This window comes from Balaenoptera ricei, chromosome 5 (assembly GCF_028023285.1).
Source record: "Balaenoptera ricei isolate mBalRic1 chromosome 5, mBalRic1.hap2, whole genome shotgun sequence".
Classification (NCBI taxonomy): Eukaryota; Metazoa; Chordata; class Mammalia; order Artiodactyla; family Balaenopteridae; genus Balaenoptera; species Balaenoptera ricei.
In genome coordinates, this window is record NC_082643.1 from 52,009,062 (window position 1) to 52,028,108 (window position 19,047).

Below are 19,047 nucleotides of genomic sequence, written 5' to 3' on the forward strand. Positions count from 1 at the left end.
TTAAAACCTGGAACTTTTTAACTCAAAGCCATACCCTTGAGCACTTTATTGTTACCTGAGTTCCACCTGATTGTCTTCTTGTCCCATCCATACATACCTTGTACCTTGCACAGTGCCAGGCACATCTCGCAACTCATACATATTTGTTGAATGTAGGAATAAATGAGCTGAGAAAAGAGTAAGAATAAAATAAAATAAAATAAAATAAAAGGCCCTGGAAGCTTGCATCTCACAGCTAGGTCATGGTGTCCTCCACTAAATATAAACTACATCCACCAAATGTCAAGAGTCAGACAGGGCCACACCGTGACCATGGTGAGACATAGCAAAAGTAAGACCACATCCCAACTGTGTGTGAACAGAGACGGGGTGCAATGCAATCACAAAACTATTCAAATGCCCTTCTATCCCCACTAACCTGAGTGGCTATTATTTTCTAACCACTGGCAAATCTAGCCTTTCATACTTCCTCCTGCCTCTTAAATAAAAACATTTAAGGTACCTAAATTGAATTACCCAAGCTTTCTGATGGCACCCAATCCAGAAAAAACCTTGGCTTCCTCATATTTTCCAAAAGTATCCAGCACAGATCCAAACCCTATAAAAAGTGCCTCCTTAGAAGAATTGCATTCTCGCAGCAGACTAAGAAAAACATGGCTTTGTCTGACCGCATGTGTGTTCCCAGGGGACATTCACAGGTGAGCATGGACAGAGCAAATGAGGGTTATTTAGCAAAGTTGTGGTGAAATGAATTTAACCTTAGAAAGTTAGGACTTGTACCCATAAAACTGCTACAATTCTTATTAGTTGCTTATGCTGTGAATTTTACTATACTGAATAATGTTAGTCCTAACTAGTTCAATGAGATATTTATGGATTTAATTGACCAAGTGGGAATTCTCCCCTTTTAACCAATGTACTTGAGAACTGACTTAAAAAGCAAACAATCAGTCCCAGATCATATTGTTGCTCTTTGAGAAAGTATTATTAGTTACCAGGAGGAGAAAGGTGAATTACAGATAGAAGAGAATGATATAGTTAGCTTACTTTATAAACTCCATTGCATTAGTTACAGAATTTTCTTATCTTTGGGAAAATTGGTAAAAAGACCAAAACTATGTGTTGATGTCCTCCATATCTCTGTGTAACATCCCTTTCTCTATATATCATCACGATTCCAGCCTTCAAAACCTTCCTTCTGTTGTCTCAATTCTCACAAAATCACTCTAACTTTTTAGCCAGGATCATCATCTTCAATAACTTTCCATATTCTGCAATTTTCCTTCACTCTCCTCTTATTAAAATCCCTCTCCTGGTGGGGCACACTTTACTGCTAAGATGACACATGAAAATATGCTAATGTAGTTAAAAGTGCTAATGAATTAATGAGTTATCCCTCCTCCATGACACTGGTCTTTTAAAGGGAGTCATTTGTCTTAATCTAAAGGGTTGATGTTAATTCTGGGAAGAACATTTATGGTTTAGGAGATCAAGATGCTGAGGAACTGTTCCAGATTAAAGCAAATTAAATAAAGTTGACAGCTAAATGAAAATGTGATCCTGGATTGAATTCTCAACCAAAAAAAAAAAAAAAAAGAGATAAACATGGGGACATATTAGGACAGTTGATGAAATTTGGATATGAATGAATATCAGACAGTAGTATATCAATGTTAAATTTCTTGATTTTAATAACCTGGTGTGGTTCTGTAAGAGAGTATCCAAATTCTTAGGAAATAAATACTGATGTATTTAGAAACAGAGTTCCAGATATCTGGAACTTTTCCCAAATTGTGCAGAGAGAGAAGGAAGGAATGATGGAGGAATGGGATGAAAACCTCATAGGTAACTCATGATCAACTAATTTGCCAGAGTGTTTTATTGGTATTAAAATGTATCTTTTATTTTATCATCTGGAACTTAGAGAATGATTGCTGCAAGTTGTATGAAAAGTAAAATTTTATATATCCTTAACTTTGTTCCAGTAATTTTACTTTCCGGTGTTTATTCTAGGAAACAATGGTTGTGTTACAGGTATATTCATCAAAATTTGTACAAATTTGGAAAATTAGAAACAATTTACACATCCAGTAATATAGCTTTGCTTCAAGATTACACAGTCATTAAAATGCTATCGAATAATATTTAATGGCATGTGCAAGTACCATTGTTAAGTGTTAAAAACAAGAAGCAAAATGGTACACACAGAATTACTCCATTCCTGCACATATAAATATACTCCCAATCTCATTCACATAAAAGACCGCAAAACTATAAATCAAGATGTGGTAATTTAAGGAATAGGGAAAAGGGGTAACTTTAAACCTATTTCTACTTAATAGTACTTTAAAATTTTGCTAAAAATAATATTATTTTGTAATTAAAAACTAGTTATATAAACAAATAATTTATTGCAAATATAGAGCACATATTTTTAAAAGAGGCATAAGTAACCATAAATTTTAATGAAATTTCTGTTCTTGTTATACACACACCTGTTACATACTATTACTTTTTCCAATGACACAAGATCTTGCAGCTGAAGTCTGTGAGTGACATTTAGAGCATGACCCCTAAACTCTTCCTTTAGTGGAATATATTGATACATGCAGGTGTTGGAAGAGGTCAGCTGAAGGACATGATCACCGGTTGACCCTAGAGCTGGACCAGGGCAATTAGAGTTTCCTCATCCCATGCCCTGCCCTTGGAACGTATATTCTGTCCACTGTTCCCACAGTGGGAGCCATTTTCAAGGATGCAGCCTTGAGAAAATAACGTGTCATTGAGACCATCTGGAAAGTATATGTGACTGAACCCCGTTAAGCTCTCTATATAAAGTTTTAAGAATCTGGCAGGTGGTGTTGGAGATTTACCCATCTTGCCACTGCCCGAGCCCTCGTATATAAGTTCCTTTCTTATTCAATCTGCCACCTAACAATCTGGAGTGTTCTGCCCCTTTCTTTGGTATCTCCTTGTCCTCCCTGTATGGGGACCAGTTTGTGACCCAATACCAGGAAATCCTTTTACCATTGTAGTAAACAGACCTGTGGCTGCTCTAAGGGCCATGGCTTTTTGGATTTGTTTCCTGATGAAGTATCAGGCCTGAAACTAATGCTGCCCATTCTGATAAGAAAATACAAATTTATTAAAATCTGTGAAAAAGGCACTTTTTTATTATATGCTAAATTTGCGTTTTCTCAATGTCAAGGACTTTCAAAGGAATTCCATTCTCTTGTGATTTGATTTCCAAGGTTGGTTTCTTACATGTTTTTTAAGACCTAAATTTCCAATAGTATAGGCCTAGATTCAGAACCTATTTCTGTGATTTTTTAAAATCTTTTCTTTGTCATTCAACTCTGGATGCGTTTATTTGTAGTTTTATATGCAGATTGCTAAAAACAAACTGTATTTTATATGTGGAGAGCAGATTGCTACCTCTGAGAAGTCAACTATGATTGTATCCACTAACCTGAAATCTCCTACCCATGATTTCTAAATTATATGACATGATCAACAGATCAAGAGCCATCACATACATTGGAGGGGAATAAATTCTCAATATAGCTGCTGTGTATGTTCTCCAGTTCAACTTTCTGTTCTGTAGTCCAACCCATGTTTTATAAAGAGGCCCCACCCAGTTATAGGGGCTTATTTATATATCCCCAGCCAAATTCTCCTATGGTAATCTAGACTTCATCTTATGTAAGCACATGACTCATATGCATTGGTCCCTTTCCTGAAACCTGGGATGAGAGCCAACTCTCAGTTACCTGTGCTATAAATGCCAGAGTTGAGTGGAAGTACTAAAATCCATTGCTTGGTTCTAACTTTCATTTTAACCAATAATGTCAACCTCCTCCCTGATGTCAACTTTCTTTAACTACTGATTCTAATGAACACAGAAAAGGCCAAAGAGAAAAGGATAGGGTCTGGTAAATCAAAAAACTATACAATTATTGAACGGTTGAGAACTTGCCATTTCCATTCTCTTTCACAGTCAAGATTCTGGATAAGTATTTTCTACCAGAAGCCAACACCAACTCCTTTAATCTAGAGCAATCTAACTTCATCATCCACTTCAACAACTACTAAAAACATTCTTTCAAATGCATGACATTTAGAAGTCAAAACCAGTGGCATTTTTACTCTTCAGTTTTTTTTTTCTTCTGGGTTTCTTGTGTACTGGACAGTGCTGGCTATTGCTGCAAATCTTAGATTTTTTTTCTCCTGATTTTCATGCCACTGTGCTCCCACACCTGCTCTCCTGGTTATAGCCACCATCAAGTCCTGTTGATATGAGGTTCATTCTAAACACAGCCCAAGTTCAACCACTTCTCATGACCCTCACTACTATTATCTTTGTCCTAGCCATGTTATAATTTAAGTGGGTGAATAAAATAACCCCCTACCTTGTCTTCCAGGCTTGTTTTGCCCCTCCTTAGTCTATTTTCCCCAGAGCAGATAGACTGGTCTTTTTGGAGTGCACATTTTTTTAAATTGAACTATACTTGATTTACAATGTCATGTTAGTTTAGTTGCTGGTGTACATCAAAGTGATTCAGAATATGAATATATATATTCATATACTTTTTCCATTATGGATTATTACAGGATATTGAACATAGTTCCCTGTGCTATACAATAGGACCTTGTTTATCCATTCCATGTATAATAGTTTCCATCTGCTCATCCCAAACTCCCAATCCAACCCTCTCCCGCCCCAAACCCCGCTTGGCAACCACAAGTCTGTTCTCTATGTCTTCGGGTCTGTTTCTGTTTCGTAGATAAGTTCATTTGTGTCATATTTTAGATTCCACATGTAAGTAATATCATAAGGTATTTGTCTTTCTCTTTCTGACTTACTTTGCTTAGTATGATAATCTCTAGGTCCATTCATGTAGCTGCAAATGACATTCTGAAATTCAAATTTTATCACCATCCTATTCCCAAACCTTTGATGAGTTGTTACATTTTTAACAAAAGGCAAATACCTTACCAAAGCCGAAACCTCCTAAATCTTATGCCCTCGTCTACTTCTCTGACTTCTCTTGCTATTGCACTGAGCATGCTCCAGACATACTGATCTTACAGTCTTCTTCTTTTTTTTTTTTTTTTTTTTGCTTACAAACAACAGAAATTTATTTCTCACAGTTCTGGAAGCTGGAAGTCCAAGACCAAGGTGCCAGCATGGTCAGGTTCTGATGAAGGGCATTTTCTGGGTTGTAGTTTGCCAATTTCTCACTGTGTTCTCTCATGTTGGAAGGGACTAGGGAGCACTTTGGGGTCGCTTTTCTTTTTTTTTTTTTTAACATTTTTATTGTAGTATAATTGCTTTACAATGTTGTGTTAGTTTCTGCTGTATAACAAAGTGAATCAGCTATACATATACATATATCCCCATATCCTCTCCCTCTTACGTCTCCCTCCCACCCTCCCTATCCCACCCCTCTAGGTGGTCACAAAGCACGAAGCTGATCTCCCTGTGCTATGCAGCTGCTTCCCACTAGCTTTCTATTTTACATTTGGTGGTGTATATATGTCAGTGCCATTCTCTTACTTCGTCCCAGCTTACAATCCCCCTTCCCCGTGTACTCAAGTCCATTATCTACATCTGCATCTTTATTCTCATCCTGCCTCTAGGTTCATCAGAACCATTTCTTTTTTTTTAGATTCCATATATATCTGTTAGCATACGGTATTTGTTTTTCTCTTTCTGACTTACTTCGCTATGTATGACAGACTCTAGGTCCATCCACCTCACTACAAATACCTCAATTTCCTTTCTTTTTATGGCTGAATAATATTCCATTGTATATATGTGCCACATCTTTTTATCCATTCATCTCTCGATGGACACTTAGGTTGTTTCCATGTTCTGTCTCTTGTAAATAGTGCTGCAAAGAACATAGTGATACATGACTCTTTGAATGATGGCTTTCTCAGGGTATATGCCCAGTAGTAGGATTGCTGGGTCATAAGGTAGTTCTATTTTTAGTTTTTTAAGGAACCTGCATACTGTTCTCCATAGTGGCTGTATCAATTTACATTCCCACCAACAGTTCCCTTTTCTCCACACCCTCTCCAGCATTTATAGTTTGTAGATTTTTTGATGATGGCCATTCTGACTGTTATGAGGAGATACCTCACTGTAGTTTTGACTTGCATTTCTCTAATGATTAATGATGTTGAGCATCTTTTCATGTGTTTCATGGCAATCTGTGTATCTTCTTTGGAGAAATATCTATTTAGGTGTTCTGCCCTTTGGATTGGGTTGTTTGTTTTTTGGATATTGAGCTGCATGAGCAGTTTGTACATTTTGGAGATTAACCCTTTGTCAGTGGCTTCATTTGCAAATATTTTCTCACAGTCTGAGGATTATCTTTTCGTCTTGTTTATGGTTTCCTTTGTGGTGCAAAAGATTTTAAGTTTCATTCCATCCCATTTGTATATTTTTATTTTCATTTCCATTTCTCTATGAGGTAGGTCAAAAAGGATCTTGCTGTGATTTATGTCATGAAGTGTTCTGCCTATGTTTTCCTCTAAGAATTTTATAGTGTCTGGCCTTACATTTAGGTCTATAATCCATATTGAGTTTATTTTTGTGTATGGTGTTACAGAGTTTTCTAATTTCATTCTTTTACATATAGCTGTCCAATTTTCCCAGCACCACTTATTGAAGAGGCTGTCTTTCCTCCATTGTATATTCTTGCCTCCTTTATCAAAGACAAGTTGACCATATGTGTATGGGTTTATCTCTGGGCTTTCTATCCTGTTCCATTGATCTATATTTCTGTTTTTGTGCCAGTACCATACTGTCTTCATTACTGTAGTTTTGTAGTATAGTCTGAAGTCAGGGAGCCTGATTCCTCCAGCTCTGTTTTTCTTTCTCAAAATTGCTTTGGCTATTCGGGATTTTTTGTGTTTCCATACAAATTGTGAAATTTTTTGTTCTAGTTCTGTGAAAAATTCCATTGGTAGTTTGATAGGGATTGCATTGAATCGGTAGATTGCTTTGGGTAGTATACTCATTTTCACAATGTTGATTCTTCCAATCCAAGAACATGGTATATCTCTCCATCTGTTTGTATTGTCTTTAATTCTTTCATCAGTGTCTTACAGTTTTCTGCATATAAGTCTTTTGTCTCCTTAGGTAGGTTTACTCTTAGGTATTTTATTCTTTTTCTTGTAATGGTAAATGGGAGTGTTTCCTTAATTTCTCTTTCAGATTTTTCATCATTAGTATACAGGAATGCAAGAGATTTCTGTGCATTAATTTTGTATCCTGCCAATTTACCAAATTCATTGATTAGCTCTAGCAGTTTTCTGGTAGCAACTTTAGGATTCTCTATGTATAGTATCATGTCATCTGCAAACAGTGACAGCTTTACTTCTTTTCCAATTTGGATTCCTTTTATTTATTTTTCTTCTATGACTGCTGCGGCTGAAACTTCCAAAACTATGTTGAATAATAGTGGTGAGAGTGGGCAACCTTGTCTTGTTCCTGATCTTAGTGGAAATGGTCTCAGTTTTTCACCATTGAGAATGATGTTGGTTGTGGGTTTGTCATATATGACCTTTATTATGTTGAAGTAAGTTCCTTCTATGCCTACTTTCTGGAGGGTTTTATCATAAATGGGTGTTGAATTTTGTCAAAAGCTTTTTCTGCATCTATTGAGATGATCTTATGGTTTTTCTCCTTCAATTTGTTAATATGGTGTATCACATTGATTGATTTGCGTATATTGAAGAATCCTTGCATTCCTGGGGTAAACCCCACTTGATCATGGTGTATGATCCTTTTAATGTGCTGCTGGCTTCTGTTTGCTAATATTTTGTTGAGGATTTTTGCATCTATGTTCATCGTTGATATTGGCCTGTAGTTTTCTTTTTTTGTGACACCTTTGTCTGGTTTTGGTATCAGGCTAATGGTGGCCTCGTAGAATGAGTTTGCTATTGTTCCTCCCTCTGCTATATTTTGGAAGAGTTTGAGAAGGATAGGTGTTAGCTCTTCTCTAAATGATTGATAGAATTCGCCTGTGAAGCCGTCTGGTCCTGGGCTTTTGCTTGTTGGAGACTTTTAATCACAGTTTCAATTTCAGGGCTTGTGATTGGTCTGATATTTTCTATTTCTTCCTGGCTCAGTCTCGGAATGTTGTGCTTTTCTAAGAATTTGTCTGTTTCTTCCAGGTTGTCCATTTTATTGGCATATAGTTTCTGTTGTAATGTCTCGTGATCCTTTGTATTTCTGCAGTGTCAGTTGTTACATCTCCGTCTTCATTTCTAATTCTGTTGATCTGAGTCTCTTCCCTTTTTTTCTTGATGAGTCTGGCTAATGGTTTATCCATTTTTTTTATCTTCTCAAAGAACCAGCTTTTAGTTTTATTGATCCTTGCTATCGTTTCCTTCATTTCTTTTCCATTTATTTCTGATCTGATCTTCATGATATCTTTCCTTCTGCTATCTTTGGGATTTTTTTGTTCTTCTTTCTCAAATTGCTTTAGGTGTAAGGTTAGGTTTTTTATTTGAGATGTTTCTTGTTTCTTGAGGTAGGATTGTTTTTTGCTATAAACTTACCTCTTAGAACAGCTTTTGTTGCATAGCATAGGTTTTGGGTCATCATGTTTTCATTGTCATTTCTTTCTAGGTATTTCTTGATTTCCTCTGATTTCTTCAGTGATCTCTTGGTTATTTAGTACTGTATTGTTTAGCCTCCATGTGTTTGTATTTTTTACAGCTCTTTTTTCTTGTAAATGATATATAGTCTCAGAGTACTCTGGTTGGAAAAGATACTTGATACAATTCTGAATTTTCTTAAATTTACCAAGGTTTGATTTGTGATCCAAGATATGATCTATCCTGGAGAATGTTCCATGAGCACTGGAGAAGAAAGTGTATTCTGTTGTTTTTGATGGAATGTCCTATAAATATCAATTAAGTCCATCTTGTGTAATGTGTCATTTAAAGCTTGTGTTTCCTTATTTATTTTCATTTTGGATGATCTGTCCATTGGTGAAAGTGGAGTGTTAAAGTCCCCTACTATGATTGTGTTACTGTTGATTTCCCCTTTTATGGCTGTTAGCATTTGCCTTATGTATTGGGGTGCTCCTATGTTGGGTGCATAAATATTTACAATTGTTATATCTTCTTCTTGGATTGATCCCTTGATCATTATGTAGTATCCTTCCTTGTCTCTTGTAATAGTCTTTATTTAAAGTCTATTTTGTCTGATATGAGAATTGCTACTCCAGCTTTCTTTTGATTTCCATTTGCATGGAATATCTTTTTCCATCCCCTCACTTTTAGTCTGTAGGTATCCCTAGGTCTGAAATGGGTCTCTTGTAGACAGCATATATACGGGTCTTGTTTTTGTATCCATTCAGCCAGTCTATGTCTTTTGGTTGGAGCATTTAATCCATTTACATTTAAGGTAGTTATTGGTATGTATGTTCCTATTACCATTTTCTTAATTGTTTTGGGTTATTATTGTAGGTCTTTCCCTTGTCTTATGGTTCCTGCCTAGAGAAGAAGTTTCTTTAGCATTTGTCATAAAGCTGGTTTGGTGGTGCTGAATTCTCTTAGCTTTTGCTTGTCTCTAAAGGTTTTAATTTCTCCCTTGAATCTGAATGAGATCCTTGCTGGTAGAGAAAATTTGGTTGTAGGTTTTTCAGTTTCATCACTTTAAATATGTCCTGCCACTCCCTTCTGGCTTGCAGAGTTTCTGCTGAAAGATCAGCTGTTAACCTTATGGGGATTCCCTTTTAAGTTATTTGTTGCTTTTCCTTTGTTGTTTTTTAGTAGTTTTTCTTTGTACTTAATTTTTGATAGTTTGATTAATATGTGTCTTGGCATGTTTCTCCTTGGATTTATCCTGTATGGGACTCTCTGCACTTCCTGGACTTGATTGACTATTTCATTTCCTATATTAGGGAAGTTTTCAACTATAATCTCTCCAAATATTTTCTCAGTCCCTTTCTTTTTCTCTTCATCTTCTGCGACCCCTACAATTCGAACATTGGTGTGTTTATTGTGTCCCAGAGGTCTCTGAGACTGTCCTCTATTCTCTTCATTCTTTTTTCTTTATTCTGCTCTGCAGTAGTTATTTCCACTATATTATCTTCCAGGTCACTTTTCCTTCCTTCTGCCTCAGTTATTCTGCTATTGATTCCTTCTAGAGAATATTTAATTTCATTTATTGTGTTGTTCATCATTGTTTGTTTGCACTTTATTTCTTGTAGGTCCTTGTTAAACGTTTCTTGTATTTAATCCATTCTATTTCCAAGATTTTGGATCATCTTTACTATCATTATTCAGAATTCTTTTTCAAGTAGACTGCCTATTTCCTCTTCATTTGTTTGGTCTGGTGGGTCTTTACTTTTCTCCTTCATCTGCTGCATATTTCTCTGTCTTCTCATTTTGCTTAACTTACTGTGTTTGGGTTCTCCTTTTCACAGGCTGCAGGTTCATAGTTCCCGTTGTTTTTGGTGTCTGCTCCCAGTGGGTAAGGTTGGTTCAGTGGGTTGTGTAGGCTTCCTGGTGGAGGGGACTAGTGCCTGTGTTCTGGTGGTTGAGGTTAGATCTTGCCTTTACGGTGGACAGGACCGTATCCGGTGGGGTGTTTTGGTGTGTCTTTGAACTTATTATGATTTCAGGCAGCCTCTCTGCTAATGGGTGGGGTTGTGTTCCTGTCCTGCTAGTTTTTTGGCATGGGGTGTCTGGCAGTGGAGCTTGTTGGTCATTGAGTGGAGCTGGGTCTTAGCGTTGAGACAGAGGTTTCTGGGAGAGCTCTCGCCCATTGATATTGTGTGGGGTCTGGAGGTCTCTGTTGGTCCTGAACTCGTCTCTCCCACCTCAGAGGCTCAGGCCTGACAGCCAGCCATAGCACCAACCCCTTGTCAGCCACACGGCTCAGAAGAAAAAGGAGAAAAAAAAAAGAAAAATAAATAACTCAATAAATAGAATTAAATTAAAAAGTTATTAAAATAAAAAAAATTAACAAGTAATAGAAAAAAGAAGAGAGCAACCAAACCAATAAACAAATCCACCAGTGATAACACGTGCTAAAATCTGTACTAAGATAAACATAAAAATCAGAAAACTATTCAGTCGCATATAGCAAAACCCAAGTCTATAGTTGCTCCGAAAGTCCACCGCCTCAATTTTGGGATGATTCATTGTCTATTCAGGTACTCCACAGACGTAGGGTACCTCAAGTTGATTGTGGAGATTTAATCCTCTGCTCCTGAGGCTGCTTGGAGAGATTTCCCTTTCTCTTCTTTGTTCGCACAGCTCCTGGGGTTCAGCTTTGGATTTGGATCCACCTCTGCGTGTAGGTCGCCTGAGGGCATCTGTCCTTCGCTCAGATAGGACGGGGTTAAAGGAGCGGCTGATTAGGGGGCCATGGCTCACTCAGGCAGGGGAGAGTGAGGGGTACGGAATGCGGGGTGAGCCTGTGGCAGCAGAGGCCAGTGTGATGTTGCAACAGCCTGAGGTGCCCCGTGTGTTCTCCTGGGGAAGTTGTCCCTGGATCACTGGACCCTGGCGGTGGCGGGCTGCACAGGCTCCTGGGAGGGGAGGTGTGGAGAGTGACCTATGCTTGCACACAGGATTCTTGGTGGCTGCAGAAGCAGCCTTAGTGTTTCATGCCCATCTCTGGTGTCCGCACTGATAGACACGGCTCGCGCCCATCTCTGGAGCTCGTTTAGGCGGTGCTCTGAATCCCCTCTCCTCACGCACCCCAAAACAATGGTCTCTTGCCTCTTTGGCAGCTCCAGACTTTCTCCCGGACTCCCTCCCGGCTAGCTGTGGCGCACTAGCCCCCTTCAGGCTGTGTTCACGCAGCCGACCCCAGTCCTCTCCCTGGGATCCGACCTCCGAAGCCAGAGCCTCAGCTCCCAGCCCCGGCCCGCCCCGGTGGGTGAGCAGACAAGCGTCTCGGGCTGGTGAGTGCTGGTCGGCACCGAGCCTCTGTGTGGGAATCTCTCTGCTTTGCCCTCCGCACCCCTGTGGCTGCGCTCTCCTCCGTGGTTCTGAAGCTTCCCCCCCACCGCCCACCCTCTGTCTCCACCAGTGAAGGGGCTTCCTAGTGTGTGGAAACTTTTCCTCCTTCACAGCTCCTTCCCAGAGGTGCAGGTCCTGTCCCTATTCTTTGTCTCTGTTTTTTCTTTTTTCTTTTGCCCTACCCAGGTACGTGGGGAGTTTCTTGCCTTTTGGGAAGTCTGAGGTCTTCTGCCAGCGTTCAGTAGGTGTTCTGTAGGAGTTGTTCCACCTGTAGATGTATTTTTGATGTATTTGTAGAGAGGACGGTGATCTCCACGTCTTACTCCTCCACCATCTTGAAGTTCTTCCTTGATCTTACTGTCTTTTGAACGTTAGAGTCCTTGTATTTCCTGCTCCAGGTCCAAAATACTTTGGCTCCACAAATTTGCATAGCCGAGTTTGCCACATCTCTCTACATCTGTGCTCATATATTACTTCCATATAGATGCCTCCCTGGCCACCCTAGCTAAAGCAGCCCCAAAACCAGAGTATATTATGTATTACTACCTTGTTTTATCACTACCCACAAGACCTTGGGCAGTTACTCTCTGCCTCAGTTTCCTCATCTGAGTCTTATAAAAGTAGTTACATACTTCATAGGATTGTTATAAGTACTTAATAAGTTATTACATTTTAAAAGCTTTACAGTAAATGGTAAGCCCTATATAAGTGTTTGATACTATTATTGTTATTAGTATTTATTTATTTTCTTTCTTTTCCCACTAGAAATACAAATTCCAGGCATTATCTGTCTTGTTCATCACTTACTGTTGGGATGTAGAACAGTAAGACACATACTAAGCCTTCAGTAAGTAACTGCTGAATGAATGAATAAAATATTTAACCATTCTTATTGCCTTCACTGGCTCTTTTTCCTTTTACCAATTCCTCGGGTGAAGACGTTTCCTTGGCGTCCATCATTGGTTTTCTTGGCATTTTTCCTCTACCCTCACTCCTTTGAAGTTTTTAACTTGAACTGTTTCTCTGGAATCAACTGTAGTCTCTGTGATGGGAATTCCCATTACATCTTTAGCTTACACCACACCCCCAAGTTCCACATCAAGGAGGCAGCTTTAAGTAGATGGAAATTTGGGGCACAGGAGACCTGGAATAACATGTAAGTTCTGTGACTTTACTTGTTTTGTGACTCAGAGCAAACCACAACCTTTCAGGAGACTATATTCTCTTATAGGTAATAATTATTAATCTCTTCCTTCCATCTCAGAGAGTGCATTTAAACGAAGAGTTAACAGATGTGAAAGTATTCTGTAAATTGTAAAATAGTATATATAATTTTGAGGTATTACCAAATACCTTGAACATGTTATTTCTACAAATATACCCTCAACAAATATACATTCAACAATACATATGTTGAATGTATTCTTACATTCAACATATTTAAACTAAATTAACTTCCTTTTTCCCAAACTGAATTCTTTTTGACTCCAGTTTCTCTTATTTCGCATATTCAATCACTAAACACGTCCAGTTTTCTCTCTGTGATGTGTCTAAAATTTTCCTCCTGCTCTCTGTTCTTCCAGACATAAGCTTTCTTCAATTTATATCTAGGTTGTTACAACACTCTACTAGCTGGGATCTCTGTCACCAGTATATTTTTTCTCAATCAGTCTTCTCAAATAAGCTCATTTCAATTTTCCCAAAACACCATTTATCTTCAATTTATATTCCTGCTGTAACGCACTACCACAAATTCAGTGCCTTAAACCAATAGAACTGGTGATCTTTCAATCCTGTAGATCAGAAGTCCAACTTAGGCTTCCCTGGGCTAAGATCAGGGTGTCAGCACTGAGTAAATAATAAGGTGTTGGCAAGGCTACATTCTTTTCTGGAAGCTCTCTGGGAGAATCCGTTTCCTTGTCTTCTCAAGCTGCTATAGGCCACCTGCATTTCATGGTTTATGGCCCCTTTCCTTGTCTCAAAGCCAGTAACTGTGGGTCAAGTCCTTCTCAGACTACAGCTTTGACCACAGCTGGGACAGCTCCCTGCTTTTAAGGGCTCATGTGATTAGACTGAGTTCACCGGGCTAATCAGAATCATCTCCCCAGATCAAAGTCTGTAAATTTAATCACATCTGCAATGTCCCTTTTGTCATGTAAGGCACCATATTCACAGGTTCCAGGGATTAGGACATGGACATCTTTGGGGCACGGGGGGCATTATTCTGTTTATCATACCAATTTATGGTATGGATCCCCTGATCAAGAACTTTAAATGATTGCCTATTACCCATTAATGTGAAGTTTATCTTCTCAGTATGGCTTTGAACATCCTTCAAACTAAATTCTAAACTATTCCCAAATAGAGATCCTATACTACTGTCAGGGTGGTCTCCCTTACATACCTTTAACTTGCTATGATTGTCCTGATTATTCTTCCATTTGAAGTGTCCTACAGTCCCTCCTTTGCTTATCAAAGTCCTGTCAATCTTCCAAGTCAAGTTAAAGTCTCACTTCCTCAATAAAAGCTTCCCCATTGACATCACCTTTCTCTAAATTGTTTGATCTGATACTATTTAGTATCTATGGTGGACTTCTGTTGTTTGCGTGTTCAGAATTCATTTATCCTTCCTCTAGTAATAGCTCTCTGATTTTCCTCTGTGAGAAAAATTTCTCCCATTAGATACAAACTCGGTGGCTTTTCAACTACAATGTACTGGTCGCCTGGCCAAGAGGTGAGCCTGTGATCCCAGCTAAGTAATCAGACGCTGTCTCCCTTGACCACATGCAGCCAAGAACTAAAAATAGTTGGAGTTCACACCTTCTAGAAGCAGTGCACTGCTGACTAAATCACTAGAACTTCTCTGATTCTTTGGCTTTTATTTTAATTCTATCGAACCCCCTATATCTTTCTCACAAATTTCTTCTTGGTTAAGCGAGGGTCGTTTTTGTTCCCTAAAAACCAAAGAACTCTAACTACTAAAGCCTTGCATTATTCTTTATATATCCCCATAACTTCAAATTCCTCTTCTAAGTTTCTTGAAAACCACAGTACATTTTATACTTCTTTTGAATATCTATACCCCTTATACATTACTAGATACAAAAAAAAAAAAGATTTTCAATAAATATTGATTGATTCATAAACTATTAATTTTTTTTTTTTTAACTTTTGGGTTTATTTATTTATTTATTTATTTATGGCTGTGTTGGGTCTTCGTTTCTGTGCGAGGGCCCTCTCTAGTTGCGGCGAGCGGGGGCCACTCTTCATCGCGGTGCGCGGGCCTCTCACTATCGCGGCCTCTCTTGTTGCGGAGCACAGGCTCCAGACGCGCAGGCTCAGTAGTTGTGGCTCACGGGCCCAGCTGCTCCACGGTATGTGGGATCTTCCCAGACCAGGGCTCGAACCCGTGTCCCCTGCATTGGCAGGCAGACTCTCAACCACTGCGCCACCAGGGAAGCCCTAAACTATTAATTTTTATCATTTTTTCCCAGAATGTGAATTATTCCTGATGGCAAATTGAGGGCCAGGAATATGACATATATTTCCTTGCTATCTATCCTGCCATCCAGAGAAAAAGAGAGTAAATAGAAAATCATTGCTCCCTTCTGATAGATTGACTGGAAAAGTCACCATTCCACTGATATTTTAAGGTATATTTTCTATATTTCCAATGAGTATAACCACGCCCTTACCCAAAGCTTTGTATCATCCTGTCACATGGCCTCCATTTCGCATGTGTTGGATCCATTAACAATACCTGCATTATATTAGCTTCGGCTGTGCCTATTTCTTAATAGGCACATGGCACTGCAGGCTCATACAAAATTTTTGGAAGACTTTTCCCAAATATTTCTCTGAATTCAAATAAACTGAATGTCGTACCTGTGTTTGGTTTATATGATGGGTAGTTACCATTAGCTGGTTATCAGACAGGATTTTTTTAAAAGATCCATATTTTATGTTTCCTCCTTAATGAATCCATGTTTGGATCCTAATGAACAGCACTTATGTTTTATAATGTCTTGTGACCATTTGGGGAGAAATATGTTCTAGAATTGACCAAATTCAATGCCTACAGTTTCTTCTTTTTAAAAAATTGTGATATTCGAAGTCTGGTTTTCTGGAATTTGTTTTCCTTCTGCATAATGCCTTCAAAATGGCCAATTCTGTCACTGTTGTAAAAAGTTTAGGGTAATCCTCTCTGAAATCACTTGAAAGTGAGCCATTCTGCACCTTCCAGATGACGATACCAGATCTTTGGTCTGAGATACAAGAAGGATGGAGTTGAATTTAGTTGAATGGAAACACTGTGGAAGGAAAGACTTTTTAGGGGACTGTCAGTTATTGAACATGTTATGTTTTAATGTCCAGTGTATATCCAAGTGGATGGGTAGTTTGATAGGTCATTGGATAATGAAGTTTGGAAATCAGGGAAAGTATCTAGCCTAGGAATAATCAGTATATAGACGGCTATTAAAGGCAGAAGACCGTATGAAATAAAGAAGGGAGTGGATACACAGAGAAAAAGTTCTGAAATTGAGATCTGGGGGCACTCCAGCATTTACAAATCAGTGGTGGGGGATGGAACATATTAAGGAAGATCCAGCATGAGACTGAAAACAGGTGGAAAACCAGATAAGTGTGACATCCTGTAAGCTGAGTGAGAAGTGTTTCAAGTTCTTTTCCTTAATTAACCCTCTGGGTTCTCAGACTTCAAATAGAGTCAGTCGGATGGCTCTGTGAGATCCCAGGAATTTCATTTTACAGGAATTTCTGTTTCTCCCCCACAAAATTCCAAACTAAATCTCAGACTAACTCCACATGATGGTTTGTTCTGCTGCCCTGACATGGCCAGGGCTGTGGTAGAATCGGGGATCAGAAGACCTTGTTTCTCATGCCAACGTCATCTTTTACTACCACTGTGACCCTGGACAAATTGGTTTACCTCCTTGGAAAATGGTCATAGCTATGCCTACCTGCCCTATCCACAGGCTAATGAAGTGGTCCAAGGAGCTAATAAATGGGCAAAGTACTCTATAGGTTTTGAAGCATGTACTTCGGAAGCCATTACTGTGATGGAGGTTCAAAGGAATGATGTTTCCTGCTCTGAAGGCTTGGGAAAGCCAAGCCTCTTGGTTGGCAGATGCTGAGGGAACCATGGGACATGCTTCTGGCTGATGTGTCCTTCCAAAAGTTATTTCTCAATAGGATTATTTATTCTTTTTAGAAATATTTTTTAAAATACTCTTTTAAAATATTCTTTTAAAAAAATACTAACCCCCAGAATTTTATAATTGATGTGATTCCTTATATTTCAAAGAGATTCTTCACTATGGTAGGCCATAAAATATGATAAATTTATATAATGCTTTCCCAAACTAAAACCATATGTCTTTATGTCTAACCACATTATAGTCCTGTCACTGCTTTTAAGCCTTTTAATGTAGTATGGAAAAAAAAAAAAAAAAAAAGAAAGAAAGAGACTAAACTTATCAGTGACATTTTTAATGCAAGGTGTTTCATTTTTATTTTTCAATTTTGTTTTTTTTTCCAGTTTCCAACAAAAATAAATAAAAATTAATAATATCTTGTAAAGTATCTATATTCTCCTTCAATATCTTAAGGTACACTATTATCAAAGCTGATATTGAACACAAACAAATTGATACAATTCAGTACTCTGATAAAATTCATTGTCAAATAAGTTACTTTAAACTGCATGCGATACAACTTTATGTTCCATGGTATCTTTAATATAAACTGTATACCAAAATGGCTCTTCAAACTTAAAAAGTGCAATTACAGAGTGCAAAAAAAGAGGAGAGAAATTCACTATCTTACATTTAAACTCATCCAGTTTGAATAACAGATATGTTTTAGATAAAATTATTCTTCAGTCAAAACATTTAAATGTACTCCAGCAGCACTGCATATACCAGTTGTTACTCCCCCTTTTCCCATACAAATAAGAGTAGAAAAAAATCAGAAAGTATTGGGCAGCAAATTAAACACATTTTTTTCCAAAAGTCTACTGACAGACTATTGCTGCAAAACTGGCAAAATGGATCAGACATAAGTTTTTTAAAACTGCATTATTGAATTCAACAGAAATTAGAAGCTAGTATCATGTATTTGCTACATAAAAATTGATCTGATACCTCACGGCAGTTGAATTTAGCTAATTCTCTTCTCAAGGACTCAAAAATAAAAACCTGTCCTACCAGTGCACCATTTCTCCCCTTGCATTGACTTTGGCAGAGAGATAAGAGCAAAAGAATGTCCAAAAGAATAGTAGCATTTGATTGTATTTTAAATATTTAATATATTACACAAATCTTAATTATGAGGTTATATCTTTAGCACCAATCTTAGAACTTTACTTTGTGGCCTTGGTGGGAAGCCACAAACTATGAATTTATGCATTGGATTTGCCTTTATTCTCAATACGGTGGGTATAGATAGCCCTTTCTAGAAATATATACAGTGAGAAATCTGTAAAATAAGGAAGATAGACTAAATGTGAGCCAAAATGTTTCCATTGTTTGTAGGAAACACGAGTTGCTAGCAATCATTTTTTTATGTTTGTTCAGCATCAACCCCATTAAAACAATTATTTTTTTACTAATTTTCTCCCATAAAAGCAATCTGTGTCATACCTTTTTTATTATTTAATATGCATTTATAAATAAAAATTTAACTTTTACAGGGGTTAGTTTTTAAATAAAGATTAAAAAACACCCCAATTATTTACAATTAGTTATGTAATATGAATTGAGATGCTTAAGATAAACCAATATGACTCCATTTTGTAACAAAACAAATGGATTGCAGCTGATTTCTTGGTTAGTCAATAAATTTTCTTTGAAGCAATCAAGGTCACTCAAATATGCAGACCTCCTTTACATACAGTAGATGTCAATAAGTATGTGTAGGATTTAAAATGTATTTTTACACAGCACATTTGACTTCAGCTGTATTAGTGGGAAACAGAAATATCCTTTTAGATCTCTTTAGACCGTGTATAGAATTATTGTCTTATGTCACACT